Genomic DNA, 18817 nt, shown 5'->3' with positions numbered 1-18817 from the left:
ATTCCAGCAATCCCTGGAGAAAAGAGTTGATTATGGGAGACCACTATGGAGAACTCCTGCCCATATGGCCAACCAATTGTGCAGAGAGGTGTATAGTGCACAGTCTGGGAAGTATAGGATAGAAGTTCTTCTGGAGCAATCCCTGGGGTAGCATAAGATCATGGACCATTGGAAAAGGGCAAATATAGTGCCCATCTTTAAGAAAGGAAAGAGGGAGGATCCAAGGAACTACAGACCAGTCAGCCTCACCTCAGTCCCTGGAAAAATCATGGAGCAGGTCCTCAAGGAATTGATTTCTAAGTACCTGGAGAAGAGGGTGATTAGGAACGGTCAACATAGATTCACCAACGGCAAGTGTTTGCCTGATCATCTTGATCACCTTCTATGATAAGACGACTGGCTCTGTGGATGTGGGGAAAATACTGGACATAACATAGATAGAAAGCTGGCTGGATTGTCAGACTCAGTGGGTAGTGATCAATGGCTCAATGTCTAGCTGGCAGCTGGTATCAAGTGGAGTTCCACAGCGGTCAGTCCTGGGGCCCTTTTTGTTCAATATCTTCATTAACAATCTGGAAAATGGCATAGAGTGCACCCCTAGCAAGTTTTCAGAGACACTAAGCTGAGGAGAGTAGCAGATAAACTGGAGTGTAGGGCTAGGAGTCAGAGTAACCTAGACAAACTGGAGGATTCGGCCCAAAAATTTCATGAAGTTCAACAAGGACAAGTGCAAAGTCCTGCACTGAGGATGGAACAATCCCATGTACCGCTGCAGGCTTGGGACCAACAAGCTAAGCAGCAGCTCTGCAGGAAAGGACCTAGGGGTTACAGTGGACAGTAAACTGAATACGAGCCAGCAGTGTGCCGTTGTTGTGAAGACGGCTAACAGCACGCTGGACTTCATTAGTAGAAGCATTGCCAGAAGATTGAAGGAAGTCATTATTCCCCTTTATTTGGCACTGATGAGACCAAATCTGCAGTCATGTGTCCAGTTTTGGGGCCCCCACTACAGAAAGGATGTGGACAAATTGGAGAGAGTCCAGCAGAAGTCAATAAAAATGTGAGGGAACTGAGCTTTTGGAGATGAGAAGACAGGGAAAATTTGATAGCAGTCTTTAACTTCCTGAAGTGAGGTTCAAAAGAGGATGGACCTACACTATTCTTAGTGGTGGCAGATGACAAAACAAGGAGCAACGGTCTGAAGTTGCAGCAACGGAAATTTAGGTTGAATATTAAAAACTTTCCCACTAGGAGGGTGAACTAGAATGGGCAACCTAGAGAGGTGGTAGAATCTGTGTCCTTGGAGGTTTTTAAGGCCTGGCTTGACAAAGCTCTGGCTGAAATGATCTAGTTGGGGATGTTCCTGCCTTGAGCAGGGGGTTGGACTAGGTGACCTCCTGAGGTCCCTTCCAACCCTAATTTTCACAAAATCATAGAAAATTTCTATGCCAAAATCAGTCTTTCAGCAACAATGTCATGCACCTAATGGCATGCTGATCAGTGAGTTAAGGATCCAACCAGAATGGCAGACGTGCCTGTTGATTCCCCTTTCAACAGGCCCACGAGCAAGCATTAATACCCAGTAGTAGTCAGCCTCTTGCAAAAGAAATAAACAAATGATAAAATATTATGTAAGGGTTAGATTCCAGATTCACTGCCAGGAAGAAGAGGAAAGACATTTTACTTCAATTGGGACCAATTAATTTTATTTAAAAATCTTTCAACTCCAGTGAATAAAAAAACCTTTATGTCCAAAAGCTTCACAGGCAGGTCATCCAGACTCCCATTTGCCTTGATCTGTTTTCCAGCCTATGAGACTCTCCTGGTCTCTGAGTTACAGTGTCGCATGCTGAAAATGTGTTTGTTCTGACAATTTGCTGTGCTTTTATGTAAAAGAACAGACAGGAACCCACCCCCAAAACCTCAAAGCAGCAGCACACATCTTGGCTGCTTGACTGATTGGCTCCCTGTAAAATGTTGATTCTTGGACAAACTGTTATTCCATTTTGAAAGTATGCACTAATCCTAAAAAAACACACACACAACCATACAACCAAGTATTAAGAGCTTTGGGTGGATTTGTGACTGTGATTTTGTGACTAAGGTGTCAGCTGCTTCTGCAGAAAAGGACAAGGTAATGGAAAAAGGAAAAGAGGGAATGCAAAGCTGTCCAACTGGACTGAATTGAACTTGAGGGCTAAGTGGCTAATTCTAGGTTTCCCTCATTGCTGCAGAGTCAGTGAAGTTATGAAAACTAGGGGAGGTGAACAAAGGGAATTTCTAAGTAGATCAAGAACTAAGAGGAAAGAAAGGAGACAGCAGACAGATTGAGAGCATAGGTCTATTTTGCTGAGGGTGGGAGTCCTGCATTACCCCGGGCATTTGAGCAAAGACATAATTTCCTAAGATGGTAAAAAATCATCACTCCATTTACACCAGCAGAGAATCTGACCCCTTGATTTTCTCCCATTTCTCCTTTTCCTTTTACATTTCCATTTCAGCAGCTTTCCACAGGCCCATTTAACCGGAGCCACATTTAAGTGACACACATTCCAGACACATTCAAAAGTGTTGATCAGTGGCAAAGCTTGGAATAGAAACTGGGATCCTGTCCCTGATCCCTATCTGAGTTCACAGTTCTGTGTACACATTTGTATCTAAGAGGTTGGCTAATCTGAAAAGGTTGCTCCCAGAGCAAAACAATGAGCATAAAAATTAACATAGAAAAACCCTTCAGATGTAGTTACCTCACTAAATCATCCCCCTTCCCCACCTTTTAAATTGCATTTTGACTTTACTATTTACCTTCTGCTTTCTGGTTATGTCTACACAGCACAAAGTAATGCCACAGAGAGATGCCCGAGTTGGCTCAGGTACCAGAAGTAATAAAATTGTGTTAGTGTTCCCCCTCAAGCTAATTAGTCTTGCTGAGCAGCAGGATGTATTAACCCAAATGCACTGTTCTGCTAACTTTCCTCCACTGCTTTTGCTACCCAAGCCAGCTGGTTTAGAGCTAGCTTAATATTTCTATATGGAACTACGCTGTGTTGTGTGTATTGTATAGACCTATAATTTATTCATTGTTAGTACGGCCTGCCACCAAAAGTTCTGTTCAGCAGAGAGACACATATGTATGTGGTAGACCGCAGTGAGCATATCTACACATGCAATTATTGCCCAGAAAGCTTACTGTACGTTAAAATACTGCACAGTAAGCTTTCCCTGGGAGCACTTCTACATGTGCACCCATCTGGAGCAGTTCAGGGCAGGGCTATTCCTGCCCTGCTCTGCTCCCACCCTGCTCTGCTCCCACATGGAAGCCAAAGGGAGTTCTAAGTTTCTCTCGGATGGAGGTCCTAGGTTCAGGCCTCGGCTCAGTGTGGGGGGGCTGTCCTACCTCCCAGGAAGCTGTTTCCTAGCCCCATGCCCTGATCAGGACACTTTCCCAGCCCCCTGCCCTGATCTGCTGATCAGGGCAATTGTGAGAGAGGGGAGACTTTCCTAACTGCTGCCTGGGCTGACCAGGAATAGTTTGGTCCGTGTCAGCTGTCTACGCAATCAGTACTGCACAGTAGCTAATGCGCAGTTAATCTACTACCTGTATTTACATAGTAGAAAATTGCACATTAGCCTAATTTACTGTACAAAAGCTAATGTATACAGTTAAATGGTGCCAATTTACTGCACAGTAGATTAGTCTACTGCACAGTAAAGTATCTCGTGTAGACACACCCAGTAGTACAGAGGTGGGCAATTATTTTGGGTCAAGGGCCACTTGCTGAGTTTTAGCAAGCTGTTGAGGGCCGCATGGGTAGCCCCACCCCTTGAAAGATGCCCTGCCCCCTGGTTGCTATCTTGTGACTGGAAGTCCTACACCCTAACCCCTGACCTTTGCCACCCAAAGTCCCACCCCTTACCCCTGGAAGTACTTCTTTCAGCAAGGGGTTTTGCCATCTCGGAACCAGAAAAATACCAGATTATATTCTAAAAAGCAAACATCTACAGCATTCATTAATTTGATTTCAAAAAATATTTTTGTCCTGATTTAAATGTGTTTGTGTAATGTACAGAGAGGTGATTGAACGATAGCTTAAAATGAAGTTTTACTCTTGCATATTGTGGGGGGGGGGAGTATATAGGTTTGTGGGGGGTTCTGGGTGTGTGGAGTGTGGATGGGTATTGGTTTGTGGGGGGCTGTGTTTGGGGGAGGGTGGCGAGTGTATGAGGGGGTGTACATATGGGGGTCTGCCACACATGATGAATGGTGTGTGCCCCCGGAGGCTGGGGGGCATGGTGACCACCCACAAGCATTGGCAGTGGCGGTGTGGTAGCAGCGAATGGGGACTGCCCACAGGTGGCCACGGTGACATCAGCAGCAAGGGCAGACTGAGTGGGGACTGCTTGCAGGTAGCCACAGCAGTTTCAGTAGTGGAGGGTGGTGGTGAGCGGCAGGTGGTAAGTGGCAGGTGGCTAGCAGGGACCACCTGCAACTACTGTCTGTGCTGTCAGTGGTGGCAAGTGGTAAGCATTGGAAGTGGGCGGGGGGGAGAGGGGCAGCTTTGGCGATGGCCAAACTTAGAGGGAGCATGTGCCCCCCCATGCCCCTCCTATACATCTCCTATGGCCTGCGTGCAGGCAGGGGCAGTGTGTGTGAGAGCAGTATGAAGCCTTACATATTCTTTGGGTCACCAAGAGAATGGCAGTGTGAGAGGGGTTGTGGGTGCATGTGTATGGTGGGGTGTGCATGTGGGACTCACCCAGTGAACACATGCACATACACACACTGGCCCTGCCTGCACGCACACAAGCATGTACTGGCATGGCCCCGTTTTCTCCAGTCTGGAGATGAGATATAGCTGGGAGCCATGTGATGTTGAGCAGGGTGGGGGCAGGAAAAGAGTGAAATGGCTGGGGGTGGGGCTGGGATACTCAGTTCTGCTAAGGGCTCCCCCTGGGTCCTACTGCCCCCGTCTCCTGTCAGCTTTGACAGGCAGCCAGGAGCAAATGAATATTAATTTACTAATTTTTTGAGGGGCCCTGCTGGCCAGATAGAATGGTCTGGCAGGCCTTATCCAGCCCATGGGCCATATTTTGCCGGCCCCTGCAGTAGTACCTATTAGACCATAACACAAAAGAATCAGCTTCTGGGAATCATTTCCCCATAGACTCAGATGAGGATTAAAATTTTAGAGCATGATCCTCCTTGACTTTTGTGTGCTAGAGAAGTTACTGGCAGATGGAATTACCAGAAATGTTAAGAGTGCATTCGTAACTGTGCAGTAGATGAGCTTATCCATGTGTCAGACCCCAAGGACAAGTCCTGGTAAATGGAGTAGATCATAAAACTCACCCCCTAAAATAGAAATCTTTATAACAATGGAGAGAAAGATGTTATTTCCTTGTTGGGTGTGGGGGAGGGGTAGACCACTTCTGCTAGAATGCTAGAAAAGGAGGAGCTGAGAGTGAAGGAGATGTTGCCCAGTACCAGAGGAAGCAAGAAAGTTTTAGTCAGGGAGATGAGCCAGTCAGTCATGGAGATAAAGACATCTTTGCCAAGGCAAGGCTCATGGAGTAAGGAGGAAGTGACAGGATCAAGACCTGGCATGTTCCCAGCATTATTGTGGATAACAGACAGAAAATATTCCTTGGAAACAAAGGGTTAATGAGGAGTCAGCAGTGACCAAATTAGTGCAAAAAGTTGCTGATCCAAGCCCAGGCTGTTCACCCTCAAGGACTGCCCCTGTTGGCGTTTTTTTAATCGCAATTCATGCCAGCAGTCTGAATAAGTAAAAACCCAAGGCTTGTACAGGGCGACTGCCTGATGAATCAGTGATGAGCAGCGTTTAGCAGCATCTGTCTGTGTAGTGAAGTTACATGGCTAAGCACATACGCTGTTCTGTTCCAAGGGCAGTGCTCAGCCCACACCTCATGCATCAGGGACGAACTAGAATCGAGAGCAAATGTCTGACAGAAGCCATGTGTTTGGTTCACAGTTACATGCCTGCCAGAAGGAAAGCTGCATTTCTTAAAGGAAAGCTGCACACGTTTCAGTGCTCATGCTGTTCTGCCAACCCGGCAAATTAGAAAACAGTGAATCCACTTGGAGTTGAAAGCTCATAGCCAAAAGAAGGAACTTTTTGCTGCTTGTTCACTGTTACGTTACTAGCATCTTCATTGAATCTTTGTGAAACTATGGCTTCAGCTTGAATAGGTCTGTGTAACTACTGTCTTCATTTTCAAGCCAGCCCAATCATCACTCAGAATTTTGCTAAAAAACGGACAAGTTTTGCTAGATTTGGCTGCAAAATGTGCCTGTGTGGGCCAGTGACATAAGCCTGTGTTTGTTACTGCTATCTGTTTCCATAAAGGAATGTAATGGCTTCCTGCAACAGTCTTAAAATAAGGACAGTAATAACACCCTTCCGCTTTCCAAGAGGCTTTCCCCTACCCATAATACCATATCCGTATAGATCCATATGGAACACCATACGGATCCATATGGATCAGGAAAGGGGAAGGTTCTCTCTTCTTTTCCATCACCAACATACATGCCTAGAGTTAGAAAAATGACTTTTGAAAAATATCCTTAGTGGTGATGCATCATACCTCTTCCCTTTCCCCTTTGTTCTGCATTGTAAATTCTCTGAAAAATCTTCAAAAAAAAAAAAAAGCTTTGCTCATTGCACAGGCCATATACAGTAGCTGCTGTAAACCAAGCTGGGCCCTATGATGGTTCATGAGTCACTGACAGAATTACCAGCGCAGTTTCCAATTCCATAAACTTTGTCAAGAGAACAAGACAGAGGATAACATACAGAATGCATCACGGTTGAGTTTGCCAGGAAAATGAAATTTGGCTTAAGTTGTAAACTCAGCAGTTTTGTTATTGAAGGAAATCACCAATGGGAAAACAAACAGTGGGGGAAACAGAACTTGCTTTCTAATCAAAATGGGAGTTAGTAGGGTAGTGGAGTACATACACTGTATACAGATCATGGACATGGCTCAAAGAGAATGAAACTCAGTTCTGTTATTAGTAATTTTATTTACTCTTTGGAAATGAATGCAATGCTTATGAAAGAGAAGACAATTATTATGGATAATAAACAGTCCCTGTTGCCTTGTTGGCTAGCTACCTCTCTTCTTTGGATATTGTGCTTTAGTTAATCTGGACTCTCTATTGACTAAAGTTACAGATGTGAAGAATGTTCATACTATTGTGGGCAGAAGAGAGATTGGAAAAATATTTTGGACCATTTTTTGGAAGCAAAATATATGTTTCCCTATAGGCAAATGTTTAGCATATTATTGAGGCTACCAGAATAACAAAATAAATCATCATCATCATCTACTTAACCTCCACTTAAAAGGGCCAAATTCAGCCCATAGCCCTAAGAGTAGACAGATAGTACTGGTAAAATGGGTATCCCTCAGCATGTGGCACATGGAAATACAAATACATGGTAGAAGTTGGCCATGCATCTCAGGAAGGGTAAAGGAAAGAATGAACCAGGTTAGGCTCTTAATTCCATTCAAAATCTTGCTGTTTGAACCAATAAGCACTTGAGGGCTCCTTTAAAAAGTAACAAAACTATGACATTTGTCATAAAATGTCCATTAGAAAAAATATTGAATAATCTAAGCCCTCACTGTGTTTCTAAATCAATTTTGCACTATTTATTGATTAGACTTCAGGCAATGCCCTCCCCCTATGCCTTCCCTTTTTTTGCAGCTACTATTTACTAGAATCATTGTGTGACAAAAAGTTATACATTCACTTCACTTTGAGCCAGTGAGAAACACATTGCTTCCTACTATGACACAAGAAAGCTGCTATATCTCTCTCACATGTTTGCTTCAGAAAGAGAGGAACTCCTGTTTTCTGCTTATAGCCAAACCGTACAACTCATCTAGTTCTTTCAATGGCAGTAAGCCCCTACCTAGAAAGGTACATTTGCTTTTGAAAATGCATCCTGCCCTTCATGCTCCCTTGTGGCTGTGGCACGGTGTGGGAGATCAGCATTTACTCTACTTGCACTCAGATAAGCCATTTAGCCTGTAAACTCTTCAGGGTACAAATGTTTAGACAGTGCAGAGTACAATGAGGGCCTAATATTGTATATTAGTATTAATATTTCACATTCATAAACTTGACTTCTGTGCTAATCATCACCTATCCATCTGCTGATCATGCTAAATGCCCTGGTTGAAAAAGGAGTAAGGAAAGAAGTTGTCTTGTGTTGGTATCTCCATCAGTGGAAATTTTAAAGAGCAGGCTAGACAAACACTTGTTTAGGATGGTTTATCGGTCTTTAGGTGCTGGGTGCATTTTAACTGCAGTCTGTGCACAGGTGCTTGGTAGGAAACTAGTATGAAGCAAGCAGGGATAATCCCATCCTGAACAGGCAGTTAGACTAGATAACTTCCAGGGTCCAGGCATTTCTTACAGCCCTTCTTTTCTGTGAATTATACCAACCCCACTACTGTATGCTGTGGAAATCTGGGTCTGTTTTTGTTTAGAATGGTTGTCTTATGATTTAAGAGAGCCCAAAACAGTTTTCCAAAGAGACTTACTGCTTTAATTTGCCAAAAAGCATTTGTGATGGAAATTGACAAGTACTGCCCATACTTCCTGGAGTTTTAAAAATGAAATTGGTCTCCAGAAAATTGTTGGAAGAAAAGAAATCAGAATTTGCATTGTAGATTTTCTGGTTCACATAGCCAATATGAACTCAAGGCAACTGCACTGGTATATTGCATTTGTGCTAAAATTAAATTTGATCTATCAGCCATCTGTCACATCATAATATATCACTGTCCCACAATGGAAGACATGTACAGAAATTGAACAGGAAGCAATAAACAGCATTTCCCAGAATTCCCATAGTGCTTGAGTGCTACACCACCCCTTAGCCAATGAGTGTAACTACAGTGGGGAAACCAAGGCAGCAGCCCCAGGCACTGCTTTTTGAGGGGATGGAGAGGACAGGGGGAGTAGCAAAAAAACAGCAGCTTCTGCCACAGCTGCATGATCAAGCCGGTGGTGTGGCAGTAGTCGGAAATGTGCATACCTTGATGCATTGCAGCTTTGCAGCAGCCTTAGGTGCCTGGCTGGCTTGCTATGCCTCTGTATTAACTCGGAGGCAACATGCATTCTATCTGTCCCAGCGACCGTTCAGTTATGTCATGGTGTTGACTCCTTACAGTGGTTGATACAGAGAGGAATCAAGAATGAGAAGCAGGAAACAGTCTCACTCTTTAAGACTTAAGCAAATGTAGCTGATTCTAGCATTTAAAAGGCAGCCCTCACATCTTCCCCTTCCCTTTCACCTGAGCAGGCAAAGCCAACCACAGCCTGACTTAGTAGATTTTCCTACACAGGCATTGTACACTCAAACCTCTTTCAGTCACCTTAAAAACAAACTCTTCTTAATGTTCTCAGCTAATTCTGATCCTAGTTACCTGGATGTCAGTCTAGGCTAGAGCTGGGTGAACTTTTTCAGATGAAACATGTTCTCCCTAAAAATGCCTAAGATTAATCAACACTATTCATTAATTGTGTCAGTAGGTTAAATATAGATATGTCGCAAAAAGTTTAAAAAGTGTAAATGGTTCATTTTTGCATTAAAAAAATCATCTTAACACAATCTTAACATTTACCTGAATTCAATTTTAAGGAAGGCTGAAACAAACCTGAATACAAAATGAAACTTTTTACTTTGGATTGAATGTTTCACCTGACAAGGTGGGAAGCACATGATAAAACTCTTCCTATTTTTGGTTGGATCAGGAAACCAGGAAAAAAACAATTCTACATGCAGTTCTAATCATGATTAACTCCAGTGACACTGGTGTTACTTCAGACTCTCACTCCAGTGACCAAGATCAAAGTCCTTTCCAAGATTTACAAGAGCCAGGATGCTGCCATCACGTCTCCAGGACTTCTTTGCCAGAACCCATAGAAATTTAAATAATGGGACAGTGTCTCTGAAGAACACAAATCCAGTTTGCTCCTGTCTGTGATACCCAAAGCTGATTTATTCAGTACTGCCAAGCCCAAACCTTCATAAAGTAAGCCCTATTACCAGTCTCTCACCCCAAATCAAGATTTTTAAACTTTTTTTTGGCCTTTTGGTTTCTCAGCCTTCAGGAGCATCAGCTTCTCCCCTCCCCCCGCCCCTTGTAATCATAGATCTAGAAACTTAATGCAAGCAAATGCACCTGAGATACTCAAGATTCCTCGCACCAAAAGGATTAAAACCAAAACTCCAGATACCATGAACAAATAATGAGTTCAGACCTATCACTTAACTTTACTGACATTATGACTTTTTTCTCCTTATTCATTTCAAATCAACTCAGAACATTCTCCTACATAAAGCAACCAAGAATATTTCTGAACCATCAGTTATCAAGGCAAGATGATTTCACATACTGCTGCTTGATTCAATGTCACATCTCAGATTAATGTGTAAGAGTATGGGAACCTCATCATAAGCTCTCTTTCACTCCCCATGACTTCATGTGAGACATTTAAGGTCATAAAACCTTTTTCTTCCCATTTCAAACACACAGCCCGTGCAGTCACACCATCTAGCAGGCTTCAAGACTTCAGGTTCTTACAAGAAAGATAATACCTAAAACAGACTGAAAAGGCTTTGGGCTTACAGGCTAGGGACAGAAATTACACATAAACCAATTTAAGTGATCAGAAACTGATTTAAAGCTGTAACAGAGCAGATTTTCAGTGCACATAAACCAGTTTGAAAATGGCTGAAACCGGTTTGAGATAAACCTGGTTGAATGTAGTATCAGACTTAACTGATTTGGGTCAAACCAAATTATGCAATGTCTGTCCCAGACCCCTTTCTGGTTTAAGATAAACCAGACACTCCCAGCATCCTGGCACACTCTTGGGGCTGGGTGGGCTCTTTGCTCCACAGCAGGGCTGGCCTCTGCTCCCTCTGCTCCCTGGCTGCAGCTCTGGCACAGACTGCGGGCTGCTCCTCCCCTCCCCCTCACCACTCCCTGATAAGCAGGAATTCCCCACTCCCCTCTACCTTGCTGAGGAGGTGTCTGTGTATTAGCTAGCAGCCCATCTGCTGGCTACCATCCCTGTTGAATAAACAGGTAGAATCAGCAGGTAGTAGGTAATGTTTTCTTAATGGGGTAATAAACACTGTTATCAATTCTTCACTGAGCTAATCAGAGCATCCTGCCAGGGCCTGGACATGCCCCTCCCCTCAGATCAGTGCTGTGGAAGGGATAGGCTTGCTGCTTTAGAGCCCCCCAGCTTCCAGTCTGAGCCACTGCAGGCATGTGCCTGCATTTCTGGGGTGTTTGTGCAGTTACAAACTAGTTCAGCTTAGGCAGGTTAGATTAACCTGCAAAGATTGAATCAGTTCAGGCTCAGGCTTTCTGAACATTTGTCCCTAGCCACACAGAGGTGTGCATAGGTTGTGCACTGCCCATACTGTGCCCATAAGTTAAAGCCAAATCAGTATATAGAGGGATGATGAAAAGCTTCTTCTTTTAATTACATAGCAAAGCAGCATACTCTTTAGAGGAAAAAAATGGGCTCCATGGATCCACTATGAAAGTCCCTGCATGGGGGCGCTACCATGACAAAATGACACAAGGGGCCCTTCTTTCTGCCTTGGAGGAAGCTGTCTTGATTCAGCTCTCAGTGCAGAAAGGGTACTAATAATCAAATTTTACATCTCATCCTTCAGTGTACACCAGTGCTGTCACATTGAGGGAAAAGTACATGGATGTAGCCAGCAAAAAACACACAACACTGCAGCGCTCCTAGAACCATGAAGGCAAAATGCTTGCAGGCACGGGAAGTGTAGCATCCTGCTCACCCTTACATCCATGCTCAAGCAACATACTTGGGTTCTGTCTCTTGACTTGCATTTCTTTTGAAAGCATCTTGCCTTGCCACAGTTAACACCACAGAAACAATTAAGTTGAAGAGGGCCAGGTGTATGTTATTCTCTATTATGGATTGATAAATAAAAGGCTCAGCAAAGTCTGGGCTGCATGCTCGCCTTGTTTGGTGAGGAGACACAGAGCAGAAAGTTTACCATGCTTTTCAATGAGCAAACTCAGCATGCACTAAGAATCATGGGTTTCATCTGCAGTTGTGCCAAACTTCTGCTGAACATAGTTAAAGGGCGGAAGGTAAAGGTGGGTCCAGGCTTCCTTTCAACAAAACAAACATATTCTGGGGGTGGAAGTGGGGAGAAGGAGAGTCAGTTCTTTTCTGCCCAAAATTCAATTTTTGGCTTTAAACCAATCATTTTCAGGCATCACTGCAATAGATTTCCAAATAGCCGATTGGTACATAAACAAGAAACAATGGCACATGCCTTTTCCATTGCTTTATCTGCTTATCTAAAGACTGATACCTTCATGTCCTTTTCTAAGATATGCATTTTTACTGAGATACTACCCTAATCTTTCAGGGCTTTTTTTCCCCCACTCCCCTGTTTCAATGGTTGGCAGTAACAGGGAGAGTTACTATAATACTTCTCCACCTATGTAAGAAAGATGATGCAGATTGAATGCATTTAATGAAGAGAAAAATAAAAATAAACAGGTTTGTTGCCCAAAGGACGAGGAAGTGACAAAGCTTCCCGCTTCTAGCCAAACTGCTGCTGTCCAAGCTGAGACCTCTTCACCCTTTGTCATCAATATCTCTTCATGTTAAAACACCTCCCTTATGCAGTGTGCTTTAATTGCCATCAGCATAAACAGGCTGAAGAAATCCAGGGGGTTAAAAATAATGCGTTAAGCTGCATCCCCTTTAGTGCTTTAAATGAAAAATTCTTGTAGTGAGGGGCAGGGGAAAGGAGAGATGTATCATTCCTCTGACCCATAGGGGCAATTCTTTGCCACTCCATCTGCCACCCCCAGCTGCTAAATCTGAGACACATCACTAACACAAGGTGATTTCAAATGGAAGCGTGCTGCTAACACATGAAAGGAAACAACTTTGGCTTGTTGCCTTGTTATAATCCCCCCTCCCCCTCTGACATACTTAAGGCATCTGAATGTCATGGCACTGAGATCTCACAGAGCAAGTTTTCTTTCCATTCTCTGCTCAAATGACTCTTGTCACCAATTTCTCATCCTACCCCAATCTTTCAGGGCTTTTTTTTCCCCTTCCCCCTTTCTCTGGAGCCACTACTCTGGAGCTTGCATTATTTCTTGCTTGGAGTCTACAGTCTGGAGCCAGAGTGGTTTGTCTGCTTCCCTGGGTTCAGCTAATAAATTGGGATCAGGGGGTCACCCAGCAGGGGAGTTGGAAGCCTGCAAGCCTCTGACACCATTTTTATTAGTTTTTACTATACATACCATTTCAGGAGCCGGGATGCCATCCCAGCGGGGCCCTCCCCATTGCTTAGTAACTAAGATTTTGTAATCTAAGTTTTGACAAGGTCATTTTTTACCTTGGAAGAGGGAAAAAACCCACATACATTAATTACACAAACAATATGGGGACAATGCAAATAGAAGGCCATCTCCCCTATGTGTCGGGGGAAGGAATGGAAAAGCTCTTATTACACTTTTTTTCTAAGAGGGGTTTTCTGTTCAGACCTGGCCACAGTATTTGAACATACAATTGCATTCTCCTTCTTTGCGTTGCAGATAAAGGCGGGGAGAGGGGGGTGCTATTTCAGTCTAACCCCTTCCACTCCTCACAAAATTCTTGCTCAGTCAAGAAAATAAAGGAAGAAGGTGCCAAATGAGGGATAAACAAGCTCCTTGAAGACAACTGGAATTTCTGAAACAGCCCTGTGACTCCCATAATGTCTAACAGGCCTGCTCTTAATCCAGGTGAAGTCACAGAACAAAACCCCGATTGACTACAACAGTGCGCAATCAGGGTCAGTATGGAAACTAGGATCAACTGCTTTCAACTGGGACATGGTGTATAAACTATACCCCCTCTCTCTCAGAAATTTGAGTCCCTTTTCACCCCCACAAGGTTAGATTCCCTTCCCTCTCTCTGCCCCTGAGGAATTTCACCAGATTTGTGAATGTGAGAAAACATCAGTTCCGTCAGCATTACCTTGATTCTCCTTTTCGTAAAAATCTGATTTTAAAAATGAATGTCTGGAAAACAACAAATTGAAGCCGCACAGAAAAAGTCAGTCCTGAGAGCACTTACGATGCATCTTATCTGTCGTATGAATGACACCTAGAAGAGTGTTCGTTTATAGAGTACCAGTAGCACATGACCTACAAGGATCTTACAGGCACAGGTGCTTGAGAAAACACTAGCTATTTAAATGGCCTGTTGTAAGTAAATATGGGCACAAATTAGAGTAAAAGAGTACTTTGGGGTGAAGGGGCTGTTTTGATGAGCTATGTCTTCAGACCTCCCCGCCCTTGCACTCGCTGCTGCTTTGTTTGCCTTCAGCTGTGCACAGTTCACTAATCCCAGCTTTCATTTTCATTTGCTGGTTTCTGGAACTCAGTTCTGATAAACTCATTTGGGGAGGAAGTGAAACGGTCATCTGGTCACTGCTACCTTTCCCCTCCCTCCTCCCAACCACCAATCCAGTGGTGTCTGAGGTGTTCGCCTCTGATGTGGTTAATCAAGAGCTGAGATTAAGTATGCTTTGAGGTCCTTTGGTATGTGCTCGGCTGGCTGTCACCTCTCTGGGCTCCAGCATATGCTTTGAGGTTACGTCCCAGTGTTTTTGTTTGGGGCCTTTGTTGTGGCTGCTTGATTTGTTCATGATGGCCTTGGCTTTGCCACCCCACAAACTAAATGCAAGACTCACAGAAGGGTGACTCAGTCATTTTATCCATTGGCAGCAGCAACAATTGGCAGGGACTCAAGGCAGATCAGAGAACAGGGCAACAAGTGTCTCCAAGATGGATTTAAAAATGCAGACAAAAAAAAAGGAAATGAAAACTGAGAAAGCAGAGAGACGAGGCTGAAATAAAAGAAATAAGAAAGAAAAAAACCCACAGTTGGAATGTCATGTAAGGACTAATGCTGTGTTTCTGAGGAGAAGTACTGAATGTATGGCAAAGTACCACCCCAGATTTCTTTTCCATCAATTAATTCAACTCAGGCCAAAATAAGTTGTTTCTTACAGCCAGCACTGGAAGCTCAAACCAGGAGCAAAACATCAATCTGTTTCATCAGTCCCAACAATAAAGCTTCTACAATCAGTTTGACTGATGGGATAAGAGGCAGGAAAGATTGACTCTCACTTGCTCTTTTGCAACTGTATCAGTGCTCCAAGACTGCTAGAAATATATTTGGGACAATAATATAAGCCTATTGATGTGGATAGAACTCCCTCTCTTTTGGGGAAATTACTCCTGATTTATGCCATTGTAGGTGGAAACAGACTTAAGTCTCTCCATTGTAAACACATACTTCATCCTCTGCAGGCCACTGATGGGTACACAGAACCTGAAACAATATCAATGACAGCCAGTTTCATTGGCTCAGAGGCCATTCATTCTCCATAGATCAGGGCACTACGTGCTACAGATATTGCGGAGAGGCAACTTTTACAGTAACCGTTCTTCAGCATGAGTGCCACGGAGATCCTATGGGATAAGACATCCAATATTATGGTACAGCTTCTGGCCTGGGGTCCTGCAGACAAGTGGCTGCATTTCTGGAATCAAAAGTAAATGTCTGTTCACTTGCTTATTGGTTCAATTTGTGAAATTTAGATTAGCCTGTGAAGAGTGAATCTGTTCAGTCGTGGGCTTTTTGACTGTCTGTATTTAGTTCTTGTGTCTGGGAAGGTATGAAAAATGTGGAACTACTTGGTTTAGTTCTTCAAAAGAGCATTCAAAATTTTTTTTTGAAATTTGCTTCCCCCCCTCCTCCCCATGAATTTAATATTTCAGTGCAGGCCTTTTCTTTTTGGGGGGTGTTTGGGTGTGGGGGGCAAGGAGTGCAGGGACTGTCTTTTGGTTGTTTTTGGGGGGGGCGGGGTTGATTTATTTTGAGATAGTGGCCTACTGACAGTGAAAACTGGTGACTGCAAATAGGACTTTTAGCCCTTGTCCTACCATACCAGCATGGTTTTGACAAGCCATTTCAGTGGTGTTCTATTTACTCAGTATCAAATGGGTATAATCATAACTGCCCACTACACACTGATGCTATAAACCATAACAAGTTAATGATTATGAAGCGGTAAAAAAAAAAAAAATGCCAATTTTTTACTGTTATTCTCCACTCCCTCCTCGCCTCCCTGCTTCATCTAATCTCTCTTACAAAATTTTGTTTAACATGCTAGCTTCTCTGTCTTCTGTCATTACTTGCCTTGCACATTAGCCCAGTAGTGCTCAATCCATCTGGACCCATGGGCAGGATGAGTGGTATGGGGTTGGTGTTCAGGATTGGTCCACAGTTTTGTTCCAATGTGCCTGCTTGTCCCTGAGTGCCAGATATATCTGGGGAGCAACCCCATGTACCAGATTTGGTCACAGAGCAACCCCATGCACAGGCCTTACCCCACATGCCAGCACAATACAGTGCATAAGGCCATATCATCTGGCTTGTCAGGCTCTCCACAGGTCCAAAAACGTGGTGGCAGGGAGCAGTGGTAGCATGAATTGACGTGGTTCCCAGAGATATTGCAATTAGCCCTGGCACTGTTTTCCCACCGCCGCAGTTTGGACCCAAGAATAGCCCTGCAGGCCCAACAACACAGCTCTGAGGGATGGATCTGGCTTGTGGGCCATCAGTTGAATACTAATGCTTCATTCTGTTGAAGAAACCCCTTCATTTGATCGCAACCCCACTGCTATACAAGTCAATATTAACCATTAAGGGACAGTTTCTCAGTTGGTACAAGTTACCATATCTCCACCTAAGTGAATTTAACTATGAGCCCTTATACCAGCTGTGCCCCCATTTGTGCACTCCCCTTGTGCCCTTTCCCATTGGTTTAACTTGGACAGGATCAGACCCTTAAGTTCTAATTTTCTTTATCCTAAAAATATTGTTCTTCATCCTCTGTGCAAGTATGGACATGCATTCTTTTCTTAAAAAGCTGAAAGTGATTGCAGCCTTGTATCGCTTCTCCAGCTTCTGTCAGCTCCATTTGTAAGAGGCGAGAGGACAAGGTAACTCCCAGAAATAAGCAGTGACCTGCTCTGTGAAACCCCTCTCTTCAATCTTATTTTCACTAAAGCTTTTAGGATGCCTTTAAGATGCATTAAAAGGCAGATTCAAACTTTATAGCCTGCATCATTTACTGCAAAGAAAGTGACTGATGGGAAACACCAGCCAGACTGACCGTAAAAATGAAGTCTGAATTTTCCTCAAGGAAAGGAGACAAAATCACATTAAAAATAAAAACAGCAGTCTCCAGAAATAATTTACATATGAATCAAGAAGAAGCAGGGATGTCCCCCAGTCTGGTAATGAAAACAATAAAAAGTCCCTTTCTCTGCAATGGGGAAATATGCCTTGCATGTTACTAACGTTGCTTTATAGTCATGGGTGTAACTTGGATTTTTATGGTGTTAGGTTTCACTGGCTTTAGTGTTATAGGCATTTAGTCACAGGTAAATTAGTCATTCAATGAGAACTGCTATCACATAACAGTAATTTGAAATATGCTCATCCACCCTCGTCCCCGCCCCCCCACTACACACACACACTACTACCACCAGACACCTAAAAACTGAATATACTGGGCGGTGAGGGAAGACGACCAAGTTAAGCAGGCACTTCTAAAGTTTTAGTTGAAAGTCAATTTCTTCATAAAATACAATGTGACAGAAAATTTGACTGCTTCAATAAAGAATGTTTAGAGACAGCGATTCTCAGTAGTAAATCAGTACTGTAGCTAATATGCAGCCTGATCTCATGTTCGTTCTAGTCAATGGAAAGGATCTGGAAGACACCTATAGAAGTTAAATAGAGTTTATAATATGGCTGTTAGTATGGAGGGCTCGGTGGAGCAAAAGCCTGCCTCCAAGACTTTAACTAAGTTTTGTTCTCTTACTATTTATAACGTTACTCTCCTTGTAAATTGAGGCAGGCAAACTGATGAGACAGAGGGTTTTTTGTAAGGTGTTGCTAGATGAGAGGAAAGAACAATTTCAACAGCTAGAGGTTGGACATGAAAGTGTGACAGCTGACAAACAGTCATTGTACCAAAAGCCAGCTTATTTATCTGTCTACATCCTTGGTTTTCTGACATTTTAGTGAATATAATGCTAGTATAAAGGAGCTGCTCAATTTAAATCTTCCACTAGAGAGTGGATCCTACCAGAACAAATGGTGAGGGTGTCACAGAACTCAATATATTACAGAGACACAGAAAGGTTCAATAATAATGGAGTTGTAGATCCAGCTGAAACAGAGGATCCAGATGGGACCTTTGAATAGAGAACCTTGACTAAACCTGCATGGTCTCCACGACACAAGCAGATCCCCTGGATTCCCTTTGATTAAAGGTAAGGGCCAAAGGAAAGGAAAGGAGTATAAATCATGATGGTTGACTGATTAAGGGGGACAACACTAATGCACTCCCGTACTTAGACAACAACCCAGGGATAAGCATTTAAATTACAACAGGGGTTGGCAATGTTTTTGGGCAGAGTGCCAAAGACACCCACAACTTCAGCTTGTAAGATGTTTAGATTCATAGATTCATAGATTCATAGATTCATAGATTAAGGGTCGGAAGGGACCTAGTAGATCTTCTAGCCCGACCCCCCGCCAGGGCGGGAGAACAACAAAAACCCCAAAAAGAGAAATGGGACTCAAACGAGTCCAGCTAGGTGGGCATCCAGCCTCTTCTTAAAGACCCCCAGG

Source organism: Gavialis gangeticus, unplaced genomic scaffold, assembly GCF_001723915.1.
Source record: "Gavialis gangeticus isolate Ggan-Ray unplaced genomic scaffold, GavGan_comp1, whole genome shotgun sequence".
NCBI lineage: Eukaryota > Metazoa > Chordata > Crocodylia > Gavialidae > Gavialis > Gavialis gangeticus.
The sequence above is the reverse complement of the archived record's forward strand: the minus strand, read 5'-3'. Positions refer to the sequence as shown.